Genomic DNA, 23,217 nt, shown 5'->3' on the forward strand with positions numbered 1-23,217 from the left:
TAACCTCATCTGTCTAGATCTCTTTGTATGGCAATAAACGTAATGGCCTATTTATGGGAAAAGGTGTGGGTGTGTCAGGGGTTGTGTATTCACCATTTCACATCCTTTGGCCAAGAGGGCAGCCCATCCCCCTGGTACTTTCTCTTCCAGCACCTCAGGAGGACATGACGTGTCATGTGTGGCACACAGAAAAGCCACATCAAACACAATTCAGTGACTAAGAAACAAGATGCCCAAATCCAGCACAGCACCTTTTCAAAGGGTTTCTCAACCTGAGCATGGCACTTCAGCCTGGACCAACACTAATGCCAAGAGCAAACACATGTGTCTCTGTGTGAGGATCCAAATTCCTCTACTTCTTCACCGCCCGTTAATCGGTAAGAACCTTTCCAGAGAACTGTTTTAATTCCTTCACTTTCCATTGGTTTCTCTCTTCAGCAAGATGTTGCTTTTTGAGAATCCATTTAGCTTGCCTGTGCGCTCAAGGCCCTATCAGTCTGCGGCTTGCCCTCACTAGCATTAGTCACCTCTCTAGGCTGCCTGTGACCCCTCCACTCTGTGTCCTGGTGATGCTGCAGCACTTTGAGTTGGCCTCATATTTGTGCCATTTTCCAGTTCTGCTCTGCTTGCCACTTTCAAGCGCTGAACTCCCCACTGTCATGTCCCAGCTTCTCCCTTAGAGACAGGCATGCTTTCCACACCATGCTGTCCTTAATTAACCAGGTTTACCCACACTGATCTCTTTTTTAATCCTACCATCTCAATTCCTATACACAAGCCTCCTGGCCCAGAAGCACTATTTGTTTTAAGCCTTTGTTTTCTGCAGTCCTTCCAATTCTAAGAAACATCTTTTTTCTCTTACTTCTTTCCAGAGAATCTCAGTCTATTTCCCACTGCAGAGACAAGATCTAGTCTCTAAGAATCTTAATTACTCCTCTCCCGACACAAATATTCTTTATCTAAGCTTTACATAGAGCCACAAAAACCAAAAGTTAAAAAAAAAGACATGTCAAAACATTCTAGGAAAATAATTGGGAAACAACAAAAATATAACAGTGACAGATAAAGAGGATATATGAATTGTTTCAAGAAAACATGTGCAATGAGAGGCTGAGTTAAAGACTGAACAGCACTTCTTACAAAATATGCACAAATAACATTACTGTATCATGACCAGACACCAGCTATTAAGAACAATGTGTGAATCAAGACTACTGGCTCAGCTTATGGACACTCCTGTAACAGTTTCTCCCTTAGCCCCATAGTCCCTGACATAACCTCCCAGGAAATATTCCCAGAATGTCCCCACAGACTGTTGGAGGTTGATGTGATGCTTGTATTTTGATGCTAATTACTGACCCTCAAGATCTGGTTACTGCCCAGATACACCTGTTGTATAAACCTGCCTAAGACATTATTCTTGGTTGGTTAATTAAAAAGGCCTGTACCTGGACAGGGCTTAAGGAGGTAGGTGGGCATGGCTAAGGTTCCCCGGCTTTGGGGACAGGAGAATCACAGGAAGGAGACAGACAGACACAGGAAGATAAGGGAAAGGAGGAAGACACGATGGGTTAGCTTGGAAAAAGAACCATGTGCACTGGGAGGAAGGACTCAAAGTATCATGGAAAGGAGCAATCAAAATGAAGGATAACCAAGCATTTATGAAATTATGGATGGGATATGGGCCAGACAGGAATGGTTAAGGCAGATGGCATTAGATGGGGTTGGAAGATATGAAATAGTGTAGGTGGAATATCTGCTCAGCTCAAGGTGAAATAAGGCAATTATAAAATCTAACAGGCTTCTGTGTCTTATTGATTGTGAGAGCGGGTTAAATAATACTGCCATAATAATTAGAGGGCTGTGCTCATTTAGGTAGCACACATAATAAAATTGGAAGGATATAGAAACAATTAGCATGGCCCCTGTACAAAGATGACACGCAAATTCGTGAAGCATTCCATATTTTTCAGAAATGAAAAGGGGGACATTACAACAGACACTGAGGAAATCCAAACAATCATTAGGTCTTACTTCAAAAGTCTATATGCCACAAAATTTGAAAATCTAAATGAAATGGACAATTTTCTGGATCGATTCCACTTACCAAAGCTGAATCAAGACCAGGTAAATCAATTAAATAGTTCTATATCCCCTAAGGAAATAGAAGCGGTCATCGAAAGTCTCCCATCCAAAAAAAGCCCAAGACCAGATGGTTTCAGCACAGAATTCTACCAGACCTTCAAAGAAGAGCTAACTTCAGTTCTCTTCAAACTATTCCACAAGACAGAAACAGAAGGAACACTACCAAACTCATTCTATGAAGCCACAGTCACCTTGGTATCTAAACCTCACAAAGACTCAACAAAGAAAGAGAATTTCAGGCCAGTCTCCCTTATGAACATTGATGCAAAAATACACCACAAAATGCTTGCAAACCGAATACAAGAACACATCAAAGATATCATCCACTATGACCAAGTAGGCTTCATCCCAGGTATGCAGAGGTGGTTCAATATATGGAAATCCATCAATGTGATCCACCATATTAACAAACTGAAAGAAAAAACTACATGATAATCTCCTTAGATGCTGGAAAAGCATTTGCAAAATCCAACATCTATTCATGTTCAAAGTTTTGGAGAGATCAGAGATACAAGGCACATATCTAAACATAGTAAAGGCAATATACAGCAAGCCTATAGCCAACATCAAACTAAATGGAGAGGAACTTAAAGAGATCCCACTGAAATCAGGGACAAGGCAAGGCTGCCCACTGTCTCCATATCTCTTCAACATAGTTCTGGAAGTCCTTGCTAGAGCAATAAGACAGTTGAAGGAGATCAAGGGGATACAAATTGGAAAGGAAGAAGTCAAATTATCACTATTTGCAGATGATATGATAGTATACCTAAGTGACCCCAAAAATTCTACCAGGGAACTCCTACAGCTGATAAATACCTTCAGCAAAGTGGCCAGATACAAAATCAACTCCAAAAAAATCAGTAGCCCTCCTGTATACAAAAGACAAAAGGGCTGAGAAAGAAATTGGAGAAACAACAGCCTTCACAATAGCCACAAAAGACATAAAGTACCTTGGTGTAACCCTAACTAAGCAAGTCAAAGACTTGTATGAAAAAATTTCGAGTCTCTGAAGAAAGAATTAGAAGATATCAGAAGATAGAAAGATCTCCCATGCTCATGGCTTGGCAGGATTAACATAGTAAAAATGGCCATCTTACCAAAAGCAATCTACAGATTCAATGCAATTCCCATCAAATTACCAATGTAATTCTTTACAGACCTGGAAAGAAAAATTCTCAACTTCATATGGAATAACAAGAAAACCAGAATTGCTAAAATAATCCTCTACAATAAAAGATCTTCTGGAGGTATCTCCATCCCTGATCTTAAGGTATACTATAGAGCAACAGTAATAAAAACTGCATGGTACTGGCATGGAAACAGAATGGTGAATCAATGGAACTAAACAGAAGACCCAGAAATAAACCCACACACTTATGGACACCTGATCTTTGATAAAGATGCCAAAACCATACAATGGAAAACAGATAGCATCTTCAACAAATGGTGCTGGTAAAACAGGATGTCTACATGTAGAAAAATGCAAATAGATCCATACTTATCACCCTGCACAAAACTAAAGTCCAAGTGGATCAAAGACCTCAACATAAAACCAGACACAATAAATCAGTTAGAAGAAAAAATGGGGAAGACCCTAGAACTCATTGGTACAGAAGACAACTTCCTGAACAGAACAACAACAGCACAAGCTCTAAGATCAACAATCAATAAATGGGACCTCATGAAACTGAAAAGCTTCTGTAAAGCAAAGGACACCATAATCAAAACAAAATGAATGCCTACAGACTTGGAAAGAATCTTCACCAACCCTCTATCTGACAGAGGGCTAATATCCAGTATATATAAAGAACTAAAGAAGTTGAAAAGCAGCAAATCAAGTAATCCAGGGTTCCATTGTAATAGGAACAGGGACTGTCTCTGACATGAACTGACGGGCCTGCTCTTTAATTACCTCCCCCTGAGGGGGAAGCAGCATTACCAGGCCACAGAAGAAGACAACACAGCCACTCCTGATGAGACCTAATTGACTAGGATCAGAAGGAAGGAAAAGAAGTCCTCCCCTATCAGTGGACTTGAGGAGGGGCATGCATGCAGAGGGTGGAGGAAGAGAGGGATTGGGCGGGAGGAGGGAGAGAACCACAGGGGGGATACAAAGTGAATAAAGTGTAATTAATAAAGAAAAAAATAAAATTAAAAAAATGGGGAACAGAGCTAAGCAGAGAATTCTCGATAGAGGAACATCGAATGGCAGAGAAACACTTAAAGAAATGCTCAACTTCATTAGCCATCAGGGAAATGCAAATCAAAACGACCCTGAGATTTCACCTTAAAACCATCAGAATGGCCAAGATCAAAAACTCAAGTGACAACACATGCTGGAGAGGCTATGGAGAAAGGGGAACCCTCCTCCACTGCTGGTGGGAATGGAAACTGGTACAACCACTCTGGAAATCAATCTCCGCTTTCTCAGACAACTAGGAATAGTGCTTCAAGATCCAGCTATACCACTCCTAGGCATATATCCAAAAGAGGCTCAAGTACACAATAAAGACATTTGCTCAACCATGTTTATAGTAGCTTTATTTGTAATAGCCAGAAGCTGGAAACAACCCAGATGCCCCTCAACTGAAAAATGGATACAGAAATTGTGGTACATCTACACAATGGAATATTACTCAGCAATAAAAAGCAAGAAAATCATGAAATTTGCAGGTAAATGGTGGGAACTGGAAAGGATCATCCTGAGTGAGCTATCCAAGAAGCAGAAAGACACACATGGTATATACTTACTCATATACACATATAATATAGGATAAACCTACTACCATATGTACACCTAAAAAACTAATCTAGAGGGAGGACTCTGGCTAAACTGCTCAATCCCCATTTAGAAAGGCAAAGAGGATGGACATCAGAAGAAGAAGAAAACAGGAAACAAGTTAGGAGCCTTTCACAGAGGGCCTCTGAAAGGCTCTGCCCTGCAGACTACCAAAGCAGATGCCGAGACTTATGGCCAACTGCTGGGCAGAATGCAGGGAATCTTATGAAAGAAGTGGGAAATAGTAAGATCTGGAAAGGACAGGAACCCTACAAGGAGAGCAACAGAACCAAAGAATTTGAACACAGGGGTCTTTCTTGAGACTCAAGCTCCAACCAAGAACCATACATGGAGATAACCTAAGACCCCTGCACAGATGTAGCCCATGGCAGTTCAGTGTCCAAGTGGGTTCCATAGTAATGGGAACAGGGACTGCTTCTGATATGAACTGATTGACCTGCTCTTTGATCACATCGCCCTGAGGGAGGAGCAGCCTTCCCAGGCCACAGAGGAAGACAATGCAGCCACTCCTGACGATACCTAACAGACTAGGATAAGAAGGAAGAAAAATAAACCCTCCCTTACCAGTGGACTTGGGGAAGGGCTTGCGTGGACTTGGGGAAGGGAAGGATTGGGAGAGGAGGAGGGAGGGAACTAGAGGGGGATACAAAGTAAATAAAGTGTAATTAAAAATAAAATAAGTTAAATTAAAAAATAATTACAGGGCTAATAATAAACAATATTTAGTTCAATACCATTTAATTTTCAACAAGAGACCTTGCCATAAGATGCATCTTGTATTGTTTCTCCTGCCACTGGCTCTCGTTCCTTCTGATAATAAAAGCTCAAGTCATTACAACCCTACCAAATTGGCCCCGTTCAATCTTCCTCCTCATTTGTACCCATCTCTCTTGTCCCAGTACCTATGAATACAAAATACTCCCTATGACAGTATCTGGATCTTTTTATATGTTTCCCCCATGCTCTGTGCTCCTTCACCTCCTCTGAGTCTATTTTCTGTTCATCTTCTATACACATGCTTCTTTGTTTCTGTGTTTGCTTGCCTGTGGCGTGGGTGTCTTGTATCTAAGGCTGGCTTTGAACCCACTATTAGCCAAGAATGACCTTGAGCCCCTGAAGCCCCTGCTTAATGTAATGGAAATGAACCTCTTACCATCTCCAGGGTCTGTATCTTACCCCCCTTAACAATGAGCCTGGCAAAATACTATCCTAGCAATTGGATATCCGATAGCAGCTAAAAGCTTTCAGTCCCCTTTTCCCAATACATTAGTCACTCAACAATAGACATTTATTGAACCTTTTTTACAAGAAGTAGATTGAAAGCCTCTGGTCTTATATAATCAAGAACCAGATAAATGAATCCAAAATCAACTTGCAGAATCCTGAGCCCAAACTAGAGCTGATTTCATGAGATGTCAGTTGCCTTGCCTGATGTGGAAATGGAGTACAGGCTGTTTAACCCTTTCAGCATGCCACACATAGTCCAGAACACAGTCTGCCCCAATAAATCCAAGCTGTGCTCTCTGTGAGAGGAGGTGGCTCACAAGTGACTTCCACTAAACCAGACTATCATTCCCAGAGTGCTCTGCCCACATTGTCAATGACACCATCACACTGAAATGTGTTATAACACAAACTCTAGCTCACCCAGCCTGCTTAATATAAAAGGTGAAGGCACAACCCAGAAACCAGAGTCCTAACAAGCTCTCCAGGTGACTGTCAAACACCCTTAAGGTTTGCTTTATATTGTTGCTGTTGTTGCTTCGTTTATTTAACCAGGGGCAGGAGGAGGTATGCTATGAGGGAGGGCAATTTCTGGGTGTCTGTTCTGCCATTCCATAGTGTGAGTTTTGGAGACTGAATGCAAGTTGGCAGCAAGAACCTTTACCTGCTGAGCCATCCCATGGCCCCCACCCTCGAGTTTTGACTGATCAATAGATGTCCTTCCATCTCCAAAATAGGAACTTTGGAAAAACTTCTTAAACCTATCACCAAACTGTCAGAGACGAGAAATGCAAGCTCTGGAAATCCAGCATTGACTTTACTGTGGTCTCAGCCTTGACAGCTCCAGGGAGACAACAGCACTGACTTCCACAGTTGATGACGGCAAACAACTCAGACACGTGCTCCTAAGCTGGTGCACGGCTGGTGGGTGTCAGTTTGCTCACTATTTAACTTCCTGGTTCCTGTACCTAAAACTGCAGGCACTTCCGCTCCTTCCGGCCCTGCCCGGCCCATCCCGAACCTATCCCTTCTCTCCTGCTTTAATTTTCTCCTGGACCACTGCTGCTAGCACGATGCACACCTCACTTGTAGCTTCGTTTACGGTCTCCTTTCACTAGACCGCAGGTGCTATCAGGCAAAAGCTCTCTGTTCATCTTGCTGAGAAGCATAAGCCAGTGTCTAGAGACGGCACATCAGAACCACCTGAAAATGGCTGATTAGGTGAAGGACCAAATAAATGTTAACAGCAATATCGCAGTCAGTGTTCCCTGAGGAAACTTGACAATTTCTACTAGGCGTCTGGATGTCTCTCTTGCTTACTGTGTGTAAGGCACAACTTCGCCCTGACAACCTGACATGGTATGAGGGGGATGAGTGGAAGGAATTGTGGAAGGAGGTGGTGGCTTTCGTGCACCAAGAGCTGTGTGGGAGACACACCCTAAAGGAAACAGGGGGCTGATCTCACTGTTGATTGCTGCACACCACACAGCTGCTCAGATTTTCCCAGCGAACTCAAAGACTAGTCTGCCTTGCTTTCAAACTTCTAACATATTTAAGGAGAGTAGTTCCAGAGTTGGAAAAATAATGAAAGGAAAAGAGGAAAGGAAATGAAAGGAAAGGAAAAGGAGCAGTTAGTCAACCCAGAGGCTGCCAAATTCACAGCGGGGGGGGAGTGTTAACATTTACTCTCTGACAGCTCAGTCTGCTTAGCATTCTACAAAGACATAACCTTATGGAGAAGGAGACCCAGGTGTCAGGATAGCACAATTTAACCAACTTGCTTCTAAAACAAAGGAAACCAATGCAGCAAAATCCATCTTGCTTTTAAAACAAAGAAAACCAGAGCTGCAAAATGTAATGTGGTTGTCTACACACACACACACAAACACACACACACGGTGGCAGAAGCAGCTCATGACTTTGGAATGCACACCCTTAGATTCTGATCTACTTCTAAAATTCATAATTTAAATTCCCACTCCAAAGCAATCAAATCATGAGACGCCAAGCTCTGACAGACAGCCTTCAATATTAATGCTTACGAACAAAACGTTGAAAAGAGAAATGACAGCTTTCAGTAGAGTGGCACAGAGGGTTGATCAGCCTGTTATTTTCCAGTTCAGTTGATTTACCTAAGCCTAGAATATGTGATGACTAGAAACAGGCAAACGAAACTATTGTAACTTCACTGTTCCAGAAAGAAACTTCATTATTAATAGAAACTAGACTCAAACCCAATCCTGAAGCAATAGGTCACAGCTGTAGCGTTAAAAGTGGTTTCCCTTAATAAATACAAGAAGACCTACAGAGTCAACTAACCTGGGCTCATGGGGGCTCACAGAGCCTGAACCACCAACCAAGAGCTTGCACAGACTGGTCCTAGGCCCCCTGCACACATGTAACAGATGTGCAGCTTGGTCGTCATGTGGATTCCCCAACAACTGGAGCAGGGACCTCTCTGACTCTGAAGCCAGCCTTTGGATCTTGTTCCCTTAGCTGGGCTGCCTCATCTGGCCTCAGAGGGAGAAGATTGTCTGAGTTCTACAGCAGCTCAATACACCACCCTCTCTGAGGAGAAGGAGAGGGAAGAATGGTGGAGGGGGCTGTGAGGAAAAGAGGGGGCTGCAATCAGAATGTAAAGTAAATAAATAAATTTAAAAATAAAAAATAAAGAAAAGAACGCTCATGTTTTTGGATTATAATTCTTCCAGAGCCTCTTTCTAAATCAGCTTGATCACAGTCACTTTCACAACACGGCTAAAATGAGCCCGCACCTCGACAGGCATAACTCCACCTTCATGTTTTTTAATTCTGCCTTTCACTTTTAGACATGAGATAACTGAAGCTGATTATCTGAGAGAAGAACCCATGTGTCTTCTCACACAGCTAGAGACCACTTCTGCTCTAATCATGGACACCATGATGACCACGACTGTGTGTGACTTCATAGTTAACACATTTTAGCAGCCCTTGGTGCAGGGGCTTGTTGCAAGGTCCCAGCAGTGAATCCTGTCTGCAGACATTTGACCCCAGGAGGGTGGACCCCACTCATCCTTACAGGAAGAAGGGGAGAGTCACGCCTTTGCTCAGGAACCCACTAGAAGGCTGTGAAAAATGTTGAGACCGCCCGCTGAGGCAAGGGGTCCGCCCTGGGCCTGCTCCATGGAAGAGTGTCCTACCAGCTGGGAAGAGCAGCAGCAGTCCCAATGGGTGTGAAGTAGCTACTACAGATTCACACTGGTGCAAAAAGCATAGAAAGCAGCAGTAACTCTTATTTCATCAGCCTGGGTATGACAAGGATGCCATAGGTTGAGGTCAAAACTAAAAAAAACAAACAAACAAAAAAAAAGAGCTCTAATCAGACTCCTACAGAGCTATGCTGGGCATAGACCATTTAAACAGAACAATCATGGGTCCCAAATAGTAGGTCAGTCATTCTTAAAGACAGACCTGGGCACTTTGCGCTCTAGCCAAGCGGGTCCCAGACTGGGACTGAATCAGTTTCAGTCAATGCGCTGTTATGAGACTTCGTCCTGGAGGACATATGTCTACCCTTCCTCCTAAGACCAACAGCAAACCTAAGTATGATCCCACCAGAGTTCATCATGTGGAGCCAGTGAGTTTTTAGGGCTTATTTAGACAGGGTGGGTGAGGGGTTGCTGGCAGAAACGTGGGTGACCCCAAAGCAGCCGCAATGGAAGGTCTTCACCCAGGATAGGTGATGGCTTCCCCATAGCCACCAAGATGGGGTCCCTTCTGGTAGCCTGTCCTGGTCTCCAGACTTGAGGGGACACATGCAGTTATGTCAGAAATGCATACAAGTAGCTGGAAGGAGTAACAGGACACTCACATAAGGGTCCAGTGACCCTCCTCTAGTCCCTCCTGTTCTAAGCAAGTGTCAATAGTCAACAAGCCAGTTAAATGACAAGCAGGCACAGCTGGTCCTGTTACCATGGTGGCCGTTCTGCTTAGAAGACCAACTTCTATGACTCATAGCTGGAGAAGGAGCAGGTGACTGCTCACCAAGCAGAAATCATTCTAGTTGGCTCCTGAGACACCATTCACAGCTACCAAAGGAAGCTTTGAGATACTCCTATTTTCTCTATAAAATTCAAGTTCTTTACATGCATCCTGCTCCCCAATATGATAGATATAGAATAAATTTAAGAAGCCAAAAGATTTAACTTAGGGTTTCTTCTCAGTTCTATCACAATGGGCAAGCTAATTCCCAATTTGGGGTCCAAATCTTTTTTTATTTATTTACTCTAAAATAATCATAGTAAGAGTTCAATTCCTATAACTCAGAGATTGTAAACACACACACACACACAGAGAGAGAGAGAGAAGAAAAGACTGCCCAATAAAAACACTTGGCCCACAATAGAAATTACAATTTAATTCCATTTCTCCATAACCTTTTTCTATCAAAAAAACCTGTTAAAATGTATTTTGAAGTCAGCTGTGGTGGCACTTCCTATAAACCTAGTGTTCTATGAGCAGGAGCAGAAGGGTCATAGTTGTAAGGCAAGCCTGAATCAGAATTAGGTAATCAGTCTTTACCTAAAGACTGCCGCGTAACGCCTAAGGCTGAGCGTGGCAAAGCTTTACCGATGTGACTGGACTTTGAATTGTCTATCGGCGACAGCTGCTATCATAATATGTAGTCCCACGTGTAATCTGAATAGATTATAAATGTAATCAGAGAGGTGACGTGTGCAAAGCGGTCCATAAAGAAGCTCTCTTTCTGCTGGAGCTAGCTGCTACTTCATTTCTGTTCTCAAAAATCCCATCATGGTGAAAATAAGGAAGCTATGTCTCTCTCTGCTGAAAAAGGAGCCCTGTCTCTCGGCTCTTAGCTACCGTATTTATATCAGATAACACGGGTTTCACAACTGGTCTCCTCCCCTGTCTAACAGCACCTGATGGCGCTACCCGGTGTTGCAATCAAAACACGTATCTCATATGGGAAGAAAACATCGCTGTTTGGCAAACAAATGGCCAGGAATGCCTGTTAACTCCCTGAAAGAGTAGACCGGGACAGTCCTACGGCCAAGGACAGCAACAGGTGCAGCCGCTGTGTCTCCAACCTGACGCGTCATCAAGGGGAGGTGGGCCCCTGGACAGACTTGGGAAGACAGAGTGGGGAAAGAAGGGGGTGTGGAATTAAGGGCTTCATTCAACTTTTCCTTTTTTTTTTTTAAATTATTCAATCATTAGCCATTTTCTAAACGTGCTGAGAGTCACACTAGAAATGCTGTTCTAGTCACTGTGGACACGAGAACATGAAGAATATTTTTTAGAATTCCATTTCGTGGGAAGGACAGCACTGTAAACAAATAGCAAGATGTATCTAGCATGCACATGAGAAGGCCTGGGAACCCAAAGAAGCAGCCAGCCAGCTCAGCAAAAGAACGAGGATTCCACACGTTCTGAAAAAGGCCAGCGTTGGCATTGTGATCAAAGACAGATGTAACACAAATATAATTCTAAAGAAGGATAGCCGGTAGGAGAAGGAAAAATGGGTCTAAATGAACTGCTTGTCTTGTAATTGAAGGGAAAGAGTTCTAGTCTTGACCTTCATTATTTAGGCCCTTCTGTTTCATTTTCATCATTTTTAGCCTTATTGAGCCCACCTGAACATGTGAGGTTTTGTTTTGTAGAACACCAGTATTTTCTGAAAATATGTATGACTACTAGAATACACACTCGCAAGCACAAGCATGCACACAGAAAAGGAGCTGGGGAGGGTGTTGCTTTACATGTACAGATAAATGTATATTACAGGAAGACAAGTTCTTGCTTATGGAAATACTGTCTATGGTGTTAATTCTTAACTTTTATAATGAAATGTCATTTTCCAAGCAATCTCCTAGCAGAAGCGTAAAAGCAAGGCACACAGCACTCAGCAAAGTTACGACGTTAATACAAATAAATCCTCAGTGTACTTTTAAGATGTGCTGTAATGACTTCCTTTCTGCTGAAGGCATAAAAAGGAAATTGAGGCATTTCCATTTAGCTAAAGTAGCAAATGTGGAAGACCGCCAGCTTGAAAACCCAATTTAAATGTCTATTGGCTTTGTTGCAAGCACACAATCCCAGGCACATAAAATTCGCATCAGTTTAAGCAAAATTTATTATTTCTCTCCGGAGCAATTTTTGGTGCTAAATAATTTGCCAAACTCTCATCTTCATTACCTCCGACGTTAGCGTTTCTTTGTTGTCCCTGAGGCCGTGTGTTACCGGGATCTGTGCGTGAGTGCTCCCTGCTCTGACTCCTCTGAGTAACAGGAGCCACAGCACAGTCTGAGACGCAGCAAGAGCACTGACCTGCCCTAGACCCGGGGCCTGGCTCACCCAGAACACCTCTCCGTGACTCTACTCCAGATGTGCTTCCTATCCACACCACATCCCAACAAATTCAAAAGACATTCATGATGGCACCTTATCTCTCAATCTCCAATGGCATTAAAATCCTAAAAGTGTCTCCTTAATATGTTTTAGTCACACAGTTAGAATTTTTTTATGCCAGAATTTTACTTGTACATTTTTCTCACATAATGAGAGCCACATTGGATGGAATGCCTCTCTGTTGCTGCGGTGCCACTCTCTGAGGAAGGCGACTTAAAGAAGGGTGTGTCTGGGCTCACGGTTCCAGAGAAAGCCAGCCACATTCCATCCTGGCAGGAAGCAGGGAAGGCATGGAGACAGGAGCAAGAACCGGGCTGGTCGAGTTATAGCCACACTCAGAAGGCAGAGAGTCAACAAGAAATGGGGCCGGGCTATACAGCCTTAACACTGGGCCCATTTCTTTCCAGGCTGCATCTCCTACAGTAGAGTTCTCAACCTTCCTAATGCTGAAGCCCTTTAATACAGCTCATCGTGTTCTGGAAACCCCCAACTGTAAGCTTATTTTGTTGCTACTTCATTACTGTAATGTTGCTGCTGTTATGGATCATAACATAAATATTTGATATATAGGCTACAACCCCAAGGGGGGCGTGACCACAAATTGAGAACCACTGCCTAAATGCTCCATAACTTCCTAAACAGAACCACCATCTGGGGACTGAGTGTTCAAACACCCAACCCTACGGCAATGTTTCTCACTCCAACCAGAACAAACAGAGATAGTCACTTGGAATTTCTATTCTGCCCACAGGCCCTTCTGCCCATTCTGTACAACTCCCTGGTCACTGCTTTGGAGGAGTTTCTCCTATTTCAGGGAGAGTGGAGCTTCACGGCTCGTTTGTTTCTTACTGATGTTTCCAGCTGACATTGGCTGTGCAGCGGTGCCACCAGCTTCCCCGGGATGCCCTAGTGAGTATGAAGCCTTGTTGTTTGGCCTGAGATCTTTGCTATAATATGGAGACTTGGCTACAGGTTTCTAATCAAGATGTATGTATAAAAACTGGTAGGCATACGACCGACCTGTCCCAGTATGGCCTGTGACGCATGGCCAAGCTGGGAAGTGAAGGGCCGGCGCTGACCAGCGAAAGGGCCCGGAGGCCTTCAGGAGTGTGTACAGCACTCACTCACTCTCTTTTTTAAGAACTTCGCTGCACAGACCTTCAGATCCTATCTTTAATGACTCTTTTAAGCTTGTTAATATGCTCAGCCAGAGACCAAAGCTGCTCTCAACTTTAGGCTACACGTTCTGCTTTTAAGCTTTCATTCCAGTAAGCCGGAGTTTTCCCAGCCAGGGAAGCATCTCCCTTCAGGGAGGAACAGCACTGGCCCCTGCGCAAAGCTGAGCTCGCTGTCTCACCTGGTGAGTGGTGTCTCAAAACCCCAAAGAACAAGTCCAAAAAGGGTAAACATGGGCAGGTCTGACCTGCGTCTGCAAAGGGGCATAACACCTAAACCTGGAGATGTCTGAACAGGGGCAGTGTCAGAGCCATGCGGTCCCTTCTAATACAGCTTGAAACAGATGGAGCATCTCTAAGGAGCACACACCAGCATGGGAAAGGTGGCTAAAAGAGGAATCTTCTCAGAGTGAAAACAGAAGACTCTAGTCCCAGCATTGACTGGCAGCCTGGGGAGGGGTGTGGTATGACAGAGTGGGAGAAGGCAGCCTGGGAGGGGCGTGGCATGGCAGCCCAGGAAAAGGCAGCCTGTGAAGGGTCTTGGCGTGGCAGCCTGGGGAGAGGAAGACAGCCCATCATAGGCTGTCAGGTTCGAAGACAGAGATATAGGGTTCCACTGCAGGCATTTGGGGACACTCCCAGGGACACTGGGGCACACACCCATGGGTCCACTTGTCCATGGATAGCATTGAACAAAGGCAGAGGCTGAACTGGAGTGGGCGGTTACCTGTGTCATTCATTAAGACAAGAGGCTGTCTCTTCAGAAGGCCTGAACTGAGTCACCGCACACTTGAGTTGCTTAGAAAGGCATCTGTGATAGAAACAAGTATGAAAACGGTTATCGATTGCCAGTGATTGTCACTCATCAAGAAAAAAAAAAAAGCCTCTTAGGAATACACCCACAACCTCCTCTACCTATACGTGTTTCCTAAAGCCCAAAGAATTAACAAAGAAAACAGTGCAGACATCTGCTGTCTGCAGAAGCAGCTTCATTTTATCACGGAGCTGAAATAGTAAGTGCCTCGCTGCTGGTCTCACCCCAGCTCTCTCACGCCCTGCGTGGCACCTGGGAAGAGCACTCCTAACCTTCCCACCTCGCCTGCCTTCCACCCACACGTGCCCTTTGTCTGGCATTGACACTGATTTCTAAGTCTTGCTTCGGTGCTGATTAACACATTCATTGGAATGAATGGCTTTTGCTTTTCACTTTACTGGTTTTTCTTTTCCATGTATGTGTTTGCTTCTATTTTCATTAGCATGTGGTAATTATATAAAATAATGAGTTTATGATATTTCCATACTTGTAAGTCATGGAAACAGTGCTGGAATTTTTGTTCTTTTGCCTTTCTGCACTTTTTTTCTGTATGTATCTTTTCGCTTTCTATTTTGACATCTTTCAGAAAAGCTGTAACAGTACCACAGCTGCCATCTGATGTTCTTCATCTGCTCTCAGCCAACATTCCAGCACCTTCCATAGTCAGGATTATTATCAACAGTGTCTATGTGTGTTCTGACACAGCTGAAAGTATGTATCTTGTTTGCTCTTTTGTATGTTTAACATAAACATTTAGATCATTTAAATCCTTCAGAACACTGGGGCTCAGCAGGTAAGAATGCACACTGCGCTTGCCAAAGCCCCAGCACCACTTCTTGTGGCTCCCAACCTCCTGCCACTTCTGCTCGGGGTCTAATGCCCTCTTTTGGCTTCCACAGGTACTACACTCTCATGCACCTACATAGAGACTCACAATATACACACAATTAAACATAAAATGGTCTCAGTGCTCAGGTAACGTCAACACATATGTCACTTAACTACTTCCATGCTATTGGACACAGAGACAGTTTAAAGGACTTTGTTATTTGTGGCTGAACATGCCTCAACATGGGTTGTCATAACTTCATGAAATCTGATTTCACAGGCCAGAAGTGGCCTATCATTTAAATTGCTACAGCATCTGCTACTGGAGATGAACGCTTTTGTGCTTACTCTTTTTATTTCATTCTCCATAGGCTGTCGTGGCCTCTCTGCACACAGAGAGGCCACGACAGCCTATGGAGAATGAAATAAACATCTGAGCATGTTCCTACGAGCTTGTGAAAACCATGCATCTCAGGAATACTAAGCTTTAAAAATCAAAGATGACAATTTGTGTTTAATATTTGCCTGTGGCTGTTTTGCCATCATTTTAATAATAAAAACCAATTATGGCAATTAAAAAACAAAATATCTCTTTTTAGTAGCAATTTGTAAATTGCAAGATGTTTTTATGAAAATGTGACTCCAACCCAGGGCTCTCAAACTCAGACCCACAAATATGAAGTGTTGAATGATAAGACTCAGATTTCTATTGGTACAAGGGGTCTCTGTCTTGTTCAAATGTGATCAGAACAGTAGCAAGGGCCGATGAGAGGCTCTGTGAGGTAAACCACTTCACACACGCGATCACCTGCATTCACTCCCTACAACCCTCAGGGAAAGGAGAGAACTGACCCCTGAAACTCGCCGTTTGAATTCCTATCCTTTGATCCTCCCGCAAGTGCCATGGTACAGTTACACACATACACAACAACAAACAAACAAGTAAATAAATATTTAAAATAAATCTGTCAAAGGAAGGCGTCTCGTTTGTAATGATGGCAGCAGGGCACAGCCAATCGAAATGTCTGCTCAAGACACACACTCTAGTGTTCACTTTGTACTAATGTCTTGTGCACTCACGGAACTAAACTAGATCTTATGTGTTTTCTGTTATTATGCATTGGAAGTCAGAGGCTGCTGTGTCATGCTTCCGTGATACAGAATTGCCTAAGAGTCCGCTGAACCCCAAGCTCTTGTCTGCCACCTGATTTTCCTTTTGCATGGAATCATCTCTGCCCGTCCCTCTCCCCCCACAGCTGGACAGGCCTCACTCACTGCCATGCCTCTCTGCTAAACTGCTCCCAAATTTGTCTTGGTTACTGTACTCCCTGCTATTTTTCTGTTGGCTTTGTTTGCCATGCCCACCTGTCACAGCAGGACGTTCTTTTCCAGCTGTCAGTAACTTAAAATGAGGACTCAGCCATCTCCCTCGCACTGACGCCCAGCAAACTTCCTGACAGACAGCTTCAAACCCTTGTAGTTTGTTCAAGATGAACCGCTCACAAAACGTGTGGTCTGGGAGAGTTACACCAAGCAAAGCCTTGTTTTACAAATTGTACTAACAGATAATTAGTAAGTTATACTAACAGCGAGTCCACTTCCACCCAGCACTGCTGAATGTTCTCTGTGTTGTGGTGAGTGACTCAGGCCAGCTCCTTCCCTTGTGGGAGATTAATAACTAGGCTTACATCTTCTTAGAGTTCTGTACTGAAATAATTTCAACCCCAAAGAACCCTTGGAAGATGCAGTGGTATAAAGTTTTGTGTCTCTCAAATTTAACTGGCTTGTCAGTAATACTAAGAGGCAGATAGGCCACAGCTCCACCCTCACGAATGGTCAATGCTGAGATTTTGAGAGAAAGATCCTGACAAAAAGGTAGAGCCCAGCTTGATCTCCTCCCTCTGTTCCACCCCTCCGTCCTCCTCCAGGCAGTGCTTTCTCTGATATAACACAGCGCAGGGCCTGGTGGCACCCAGCCCCTCCTTCTTGGACTCCTCAGCTTTCAGAGTTGTTCACCAGGAGGTCTCGGCTCCAGGCACATGGTCCAGCTGCAGCATTCTCTCACAGCCGCACAGAACAGGCAGAGCAGAGCAGACAGGTTGCCGCACACCTTCCTGCCACGCTCAACAGAACTTACCACTCCCACGGCGTGTGGTGTCTGTCTTTCTGCATGAACAGGTGCACCCAAACACATGGCCACACACTAACACACACTAGAATACAACACACTGACATGTAAATAGAAACACTAATATGCACGCTACACAAGACATGCTAAACATATTGACATACATATGAAAACACACACACACTCACCACAAAACACTTCTTGAGCCAATTCATCATTACTTCCAGAATTGTTTTTATCTGTTTTTAATTGTTTTTATCTGAATATACTTTGTTTCCTAAGAACAAGGCCATTCTCATGTATGCAACAGGACATTTGTCTAACCCAGAGGCTAACATCATGCAATACACATATCTAGTGCAGTGTGCATTCATGTGTCTGTAGTAGTTCCAATAAAGCCTTTGTCGACTTTGTTTTCTCTGAGCTCAATCTAAGTTACACGTGGCTTGTAGTTGCTATGTCTTAGGACCCTACCTCTGGAACACTCTTTCATGCTTCGTTTCTAACAACACTGAGAAGTTTCAAAGCAGCCAAGCAGTTATTTTGAAGAATGCTCCCTTTGGCCTTCTATCTCTACTTGAATATATTTAAACAATATATTGGACTACTGAATAAATAATGTGAGCAGTTTCTCAGCTCTTGATATCAGAAATCTCAAGTTATCCTACCACTGAGGCTGTTTACTTTGACCCGTTCACAGGGCGATGCCAGTCAGGTTTCACTTTTTAATAAGCAAGCTTTGATATGTACTTTGATACCATGTAAATATTTTCTTCAAGTTTAGTATCTGACAACTGGATCAATAGTTCCAAAATGGCTGCAAATAGCAACTGCCAACCTTCCCCATCCTATCTACACATTTACTACTCAGCCATTCACTTCCGAAAGTCCCCTCAGCTGGCGACTTCATTCTCTGTGTGTCCACATTCGAGACTTTGTAAGAAAGAACATTTAAAACCATTTTTAAGCATTATCCCATTTTATTCTGGTTTTGCATTACAATGATAAGAACCCCAATGTTCACGTGTCATATAGCCCAACCTAATCATTTTCCTCTTACAAATCTTTGCTGGAAACTTCTTACTCTTGCTTCAAAATCCTGATTATAACCTAAACCCAGGTTTGTCTTATTGCAGTGCTTGCTACCCACTCCTGAAAACTGACTCCCACTAAGAATCTTGAGAGTGTGCCTTTATTACTCAGAGTTTCTATTGCTGTGATGAAACGCCGTGATAAAAGCAACTTGGAGAGGAAAGAATTTATTCGTCTTAATGCTTTCACATCACTGTTCATCCTTGAAGGAAGTCAGGACAGGAACTCAAGCAGAACAGGAACCAGGAAGCAGGAACTGACACAGAGGCCATGGAGGGGTGCCTCTCACTGACTGGCTCCCATGGCTTCCTCAGCCTGCCTTCTTACAGGCTGCAGGACTACCAGCTCAGGAAGGAACCACCCGAAATAGGCCGGGCACCACCCCCATCAACCACTAATTAAGACGATGACCTGCATGCTTGCCTATAGCCTGATCTTATGGAGGTGTTTTTTCAGGTGATACCCCTTCTTCCAGATGGCTTTAGCTTGTGTCAAGTTGACATAAATGTAGTCAGCACAGAGCCTCTCATTTTTGTCTTAAAGGACAAGAAAAACAAAGACTAATTCTATAATTTGAAGGCTGGTTTCCTCACATGCTACTAGTTTGATTTCATGTTCAAGGTTCAAAATCCTCGGTGAATGACGGCCTCATATTTTAATGAAAAGAAGCTTTAATAACTTTCTGAAATTTAGAGATCTGTTGTTTTACTATTAAGAAACCACTATGCTAAAATAATTTAGGCTGTTTCCTACTGGTATTATTGAAATATTTCTCTTTTTTGCCGTTTTTATTTTCTTTTTTTATTAATTATACTTTATTCACTTTGTATCCCCCATAAGCCCCTCCATCCTCCCCTCCCGATCACACCCTCCCTCCCCCTTCTTCCTGCATGCTGCTCCCCAAGTCCACTGATAGGAGAGGTCCTCCTCTCCTTCCTTCTGATCTTAGTCTATCAAATCTCATCAGGAGTGGCTGCATTGTCATCTTCTGTGGCCTAGTAAGGTGCTCCCCCCTCAGGGGGAGTTGATCAAAAAGCAGGCCAATCAGGTTATGTCAGAGGCAGTCCCTCTTCCCATTACTATGTAACCCACTTGGACACCAAACTGCCATGGGCTACATCTGTACAGGGGTCTTAGGTTATCTCCATGCATGGTACTTGGTTGGAGCATGAGTCTCTGGAAAGACCCCTGTGTTCAAATTTCTGGTTCTGTTGCTCTCCTTGTGGAGTTCCTGTCCTCTCCAGATCTTACTATTTCCCACTTCTTACATAAGATTCTATGCACATTGCCCAACAGTTGGCCATAAGTCTCAACATCTGCTTTGATAGTCTGCAGGGCAGAGCCTTTCAGAGGCCCTCCGTGGCGGGTTTCTAGCTTGTTTCCTATCTTCTTCTTCTTCTGATGTCCTTCCTCTTTGCCTTTCAGGATGGGGATTGAGCATTTTAGTCAGGGTCGTCTCTCTTGATTAGTTTTAGATGCACAAATTTTAGTAGGTTTATCCTATATTACATGGTCTATATGAGTGAGTATATACCGTGTGTGTCTTTCTGCTTCTGGGACAGCTCACTCAGGATGATCCTTTCCAGGTCCCACCATTTACCTGCAAACCACAGCCTCTCCAGCATGTGTTGTCACTTGAGTTTTTCATCTTGGCCATTCTGATGGGTGTAAGGTGATGTCTCAGTGTCGTTTTGATTTGCATTTCCCTGATGTCGAATGACATTGAGCATTTCTTTAAGTGTTTCTCTGCCATTCGATATTCCTCTACTGAGAATTCTCTGTTTAGCTCTGTTCCCCATTTTTTAAGTGGATTACTTGGTTTGTTGCTTTTCAGCTTGTTTAGTTCTTTATATATATTGGATATGAGTCCTCTGTCAGATAAAGGGTTGGTGATGATTCTTTCCCAATCTGTAGGCAGTCGCTTTGTTTTGATGATGGTGTCCTTTGCTTTACAGAAGCTTTTCAGTTTCATGAGGTCCCATTTATTGATTGTTGCTCTTAGAGCCTGTGCTGTTGGTGTTCTGTTCAGGAAGTTGTCTCCTGTACCAATGAGTTCTAGGCTCTTCCCCACTTTTTCTTCTAACTAATTTAATGTGTCTGGTTTTATGTTGAGGTTTTTGATCCACTTGGACTTTAGTTTTGTGCAGGGTGATAAGTATGGATCTATTTTCATTTTTCTATATGTCGACATCCAGTTAGACCAGCACCATTTGTTGAAGATGCTTTTTTCCATTGTATGGTTTTGGCATCTTTATCAAAGATCAGGTGTCCATAAGTGTGTGGGTTTATTTCTGGGTCTTCTGTTCGGTTCCATTGATCCACCATTCTGTTTCTATGCCAGTACCATGCCTAAAGCACTTATTTCTGAAGTTCCATTTTTAGTTACAGGTCCCAAATACCCAGTTTTTCAGAGCTGAACAACCAAGTAGAAAATACTCTTCCATCTAAAGATGAAAACTCACATTTCATGAAACTTTTCTCCAGTGACATCGAGAAACAGCCAGCATCACTTGGATACAGTAAAGCGTACTTGGAAACTATGGCTTCGTGGGTGTCAGGTACTCAGAGCAGGAGAAGACCTTGGTAACTACACGCAGCTCAGTGATGTCACCTGGCAAATGGAGACACTGAAGCAAGGAGACATGGGATGACCAGCACAGCAGGAGGACAAGCAGATAAGGGCGACATGTTAAGTGAAATGCAAACAGCAAGCCCATGATCTGGAAACCAGAGGCCGGCCAGGCCCTGCATAGCTTCTCAGATTCACGGCCTTCCTCTTCTCTCCGCATAGTAAAAGGACCACAGTTGAACATAATTCCATCATTGATTACTTTTTATGCATGCAAACACATGAGCACTAATGTTCATGGCCTGTTCGTCACCATGGCCAGTCCAGGTGTTCATCAGCTGGTTAATGGGTAGTAGATAGACACATGATACACACCAGTTGGCCACGAGAAGGAATGCAGTGCTCGCACCAGTGCCTGTGCATGAACGTGTTACGCAGAGTGAAGGCAGGCACAGAAGGCCGTGAGTGTGTGATTCCATTTCCACTGTATTCCAGAGATGGACCATTGAGACAGAAGATAGTTCACTGGTTTCCAGGAGATCACTAGGATGATAAGGCTGACCTAAATGGAAGTGGGTATCTTTGGGGATCGTGAGAACAAGCTGGAATTTAGGCTGGTGATGACTTAAAACTTTGTGCACCAACAGACACTCATAAATGTGTACTTTCTAAAGGCCATAATAATCAAACTTACATGGGCAAATATTACATCAATATAAACAATTTTCTCAGAACAAGATATTGATTAATAGGGAAGGCAGACTAGCTAGGTTGGAGAGTGAAGTCCACAGCTGGACTAACACAACTGGACAGTAAAGATAAAGAACCAGGGAAAGAGCTACTGTGCATCTGAGAAGTGAAGCAGACAAGAGTTGCCAATGTGAACAACAGAGGGCAGGAGAAGCAAAGCAAGCAAAGAATCAGACACTCCCAACAGGAGAAAGAATACATTTCTAGAAGAAATAAAACGTGTAAATATGGACACATTAGCTCTGGGGGCTCATGCCCCATGTAGAAAGCTCTCTGTTGAGAAATGACTTCAGGGGCATATTATTTTAAGTGATCTGCATTTCCATTCACAAGCTCCAAAGAAAGAAGTGTTAAGGCTGGTCATAGAAACAAGATTCATAAACTCATGTAATATCCTTAAGTAGTTTCTCAAACACTGCAACTCCTCCATCGGTTTGATATTGCCGTGTGGTGCTACAAGCAAGGCCCTGTCACTGCTGCTGTTCCATATGTGGAATCTCTTGTCCCTTCTTGGTAGCACATTCAGATGCTCAGCCCACTCCAGAGAAACAGTTTTATACAAGGTTTCTGGCCCTCCAAATTTGCTCACAACTGCTGCAATCTGGATTGTAATAAGAGAGTAGAGCCTGGATGGCTGAAAACAATACTGGGACCTCTTAGGCAGGCAAGTGTATTTCCATGGTGGTGTCGTACGCTGGGCTCCAGCACAGCATTACAGCTTCCTTATTAAATGCATCCAGTTCACTTCCTGTGAATTCTCTACTCCCTTAGCACCCTGTAGCCCTTAGGGAATAGAACATGCTGACGAAATGACAGGTGCATTCAAGTCTACTTGGCAGTTAATTTCCCCACACAATTAGTAAAGGGGTGCTCTGGCCCATAATCAGACTCCTATTAATTTCATTAGAAAGAATCAGTTTTCATGGGCCTGTTGACCCCTCTGTGACCATAGAAACCCAATTTCTGAGGCTGAGCAAGGATTTCCCCGGAGGAACAGCGCACACACTGTGATATCAGGCTGGAATCAGCCCTTCAGCTTTGGCCGTACACTACTTCACAGAGTTATGGTGAATATTAAACAGTAAACACACAGCAAAGCTCCAGGGATACTTTAGAGTATAAAGTGTAATGCTCTTTTTTGTTTTCTTAAACTGCATGTTCTATAGTTGTGTCTGCTGCTGTGATAAAATCCTCTGATAAAAGACAACGTAGTAGAGGAGGAGACAAGGTCATCTTACAGCTCAGTCCATCATAGCAGGCAAGTCAAGACAGGAATGTCAGACA

General features: G+C 43.5%; 1 non-coding gene across 1 annotated transcript; it reads left to right on the forward strand.

Moving 5' to 3' along the window:
* Positions 1-1,863: 1,863 nt before the first annotated feature.
* On the forward strand, positions 1,864-1,970 carry LOC129682209 (U6 spliceosomal RNA). The gene has a single exon (XR_008720954.1). It is a non-coding gene; the product is annotated as a U6 spliceosomal RNA (small nuclear RNA).
* Positions 1,971-23,217: the final 21,247 nt, after the last annotated feature.

This window comes from Psammomys obesus, unplaced genomic scaffold (assembly GCF_907164565.1).
Source record: "Psammomys obesus unplaced genomic scaffold, mPsaObe1.curated_primary_1811, whole genome shotgun sequence".
Taxonomy (NCBI): domain Eukaryota; kingdom Metazoa; phylum Chordata; class Mammalia; order Rodentia; family Muridae; genus Psammomys; species Psammomys obesus.